Below are 2,727 nucleotides of genomic sequence, written 5' to 3'. Positions count from 1 at the left end.
TTCCCCCCGACCCCCGTCCTCCCCGGCCCTGCCGTCTCCACCGGCCGAACCCCGTCCAGCCCGAGGACTGTCTGTCCGCCCCAGCCCCACCGCGACGGAGCTCCCCGAGAACGTTTCCACGCGCCAACACCCTCCCCCACCTGGGATGAGCGTCCCCCCCTTTTATAAAGCGAAACTATTTTTCTAGAGAAAAAGGGTCTTTCTTAACGCACTTGGCCTCCAGCTCCCCGGATGGCAGCCTTGGCGTTTTAACACAAAGCTCCTTTATTTTTCGGGTCAGGGCAAGTGGGGCCTGCCCCTTGGAGGGAAGGATGGTGTCCCGCGGGGACACCCAGCAAGCCAGTGACAAGGGCACCCCGAAGCTCTGTCCACAAAGAGGGGAACCGGAACGGGTGGAGGGACGTGGACTGTTTTTAAGCTGTCTCCGCCGTGTGGCCAGCACCTCCCCGAGCTCTTCCGCGGCCCATCGTCCCGCGGAGTCCCGCTCCCTGGCATCGCCTCGCTCTACCTCAGACGCGGCGAGGCCCCGACTCCGTGTCTGTGGCTTGCTCTCCTGTCGTCTGCCATGCATGCCGTCTCGCTCAGCGCTGTTTTACGTTCGTTAATAAACGACATCGGTGGAAAGAACTGGGGCTCGGGCTCTTTCTTCTCACGGCCCGGCAGCCGGGGCCGGCTCTTGAGGACTCTCCTTCCCCCACCCCGGGTCTCACGGTCCAGAGTTTGAATCCTCCCCGTCTTCTGACCGTTAGACGTTATGACCGCCCCCTTACACAGCGTTCCCATCGTCAGATGCCCCCGTCCCCCGCTTTCCCGGATCTCAGACCTGGCTTCTGCCTAAAGGTCCCTTAGGACTTCCTTTAGTGCGGCTCTGCTGGTGACAAATTCTCCAGTTTTTATTTCTCTGAAGACGTCTTTATTTTGCCCCGTTTCTGAAGGGTGTTCTCACTGAGGAGAACGTCACCTGCCACCCTCTGCACCCGGGGACACCGTCTGTGCCGTCCTAGGGCTTCCCGTTGGTGTGGGGACTCGCCAGCGGTCGCCCCGGGAGCTGCCTCTCTGCAGGGGAGGGGAACCTGTCTTGTTCTCCGGTTGCCTTTGAGCGGGTTTTCTGCAGTTTCCCTGAGGGGTGTCTGGCCATGGATCTGTCCTTCTTAGGAATACACAGGGGTCCGTCCCGTATCTGGATTGGTGTATTTCGTCGGTTCCTCTGCCCACTCTCTCCTTTCCTCCTCCTGTGTCCTCTCTGTCCAGACCCCTCTCTCCCGTGTGACCACGTGCTCAGCCTGCACACTTTGTCTTCACTAATTCTCTCCCGTGTCCCGTCAGCTACCAAACACAGCCACTGAGGTTTTACTTTGTTACTAATGTTTTCCGTCTAGAAGTTCTATCGGGTTGTTTTACAAACCCACTATGCTACTTTCTAAGTTTCCTATTCCCTGGAGATATTTCCAAGTTTGTCTTTTATTTCCTTAAATGTAGCGGGCACAGCGGTTCGCTGCCTCCAGCCCTGTCACCCCGGGGCTCTGTGTGGATGTTTCTCTAGGTCCCCCCGCACGTGGCCTCGTTTCTCTGTGTGCCTGGTTATCTTTGACGCGTTTATCGACGCCCTGATAATATTCTTGTGGGGTTCCGCAAGGCCTAGGATGCAGGCCCTGCCTCCAGGGGGCTCCGCGCCTGCTTCTCCCAGGGGCCTGGCGCTTCCTGGCGGGCACCGACCTCGGCCTTCGTGCATGCCTTCCCTTCACAACTCCGTGTCTCCAAGGTGGCTCTGCCTCTTGCCAGGCGACCCCGAGGAGGGGAGGCCTCGACCTGCTGCTGCCTGGCTGCCTTCCCAAGAGCAGCTGCACCATCGGCAGTAGGGCCCCCGAGCCAGAGGGCACTGTGGAGAGGCTTGGGAGTCTCAGGCCACTTCTCCGTGGGCACCTGGGGGAAGCGACCTTCACTGAACTAGGGGGCCAGGAGGAGAGTGGAGGGAAAACACAGCCCCTGGCACCCAGCAGGTGCTCATTAGGAAGTATTCCCAGAGGGGAGTGCGAGCCTTGTAGCCCTCCACCGCCGGGTCAGCCATGTAACGGGGCAGCTGGGCTGGGAACTCCAGGGGCTATGCAGCTTGGACCACAGGCCCTTCTCGGATTCAGGGTCCTGGCCCCATATTGTCAGCTCGGAGCCTGAGGCCCCCCTGAAAGGCCTCCAGACCTCACAGAGCTGTTCTGCCATGGCCCCCAGAGCCAGCCGCAGCTGGTGTGGGATGCCCTCCTCAACCAACCTCCCCTTCTCCCTTCACTCGAAATCCTATTGTACCCCAGTGGGGTCCCATCCACACACCCGCCATCTGCCCACCTGTCCATGTACGTTCCCTCTCAGCCCCCAGCAGGGCAGTGTAGTGTCCCCTCTGGAGCCTGAGGAAAGTGACTGAGATCCCCAGAGGCCCCTAGACAGGTGATGGTCCCATGGAGAGCCCCAGGCGGGGCCGAAGGAGGGGGTCCCAAGGGAGGGGAAGAGCCCAGGCTCTGGAGTCAGAGGACCCTGGGCACACCCCTCTGCCCTCCACCACCAGGTGGGGACCACGCCCACCCTTCAGGGGGCTGCGAGGTCAGCTCCACTCATTCCCCAGAGTCACGGCCCTGGCCAGGCCTGGCCTCTCCGGATGGCCCTGTTCTCCCTGGTGGCCTCGGATGCACGGTGCAGATGGGCAGGTGAGGTGAGGAGCAGGCAGCCCGGGAAGGT

The sequence above is a fragment of the Pteropus alecto genome, unplaced genomic scaffold, assembly GCF_000325575.1.
Source record: "Pteropus alecto unplaced genomic scaffold, ASM32557v1 scaffold8, whole genome shotgun sequence".
NCBI classification, from domain to species: Eukaryota; Metazoa; Chordata; class Mammalia; order Chiroptera; family Pteropodidae; genus Pteropus; species Pteropus alecto.
The sequence above is the reverse complement of the archived record's forward strand: the minus strand, read 5'-3'. Positions refer to the sequence as shown.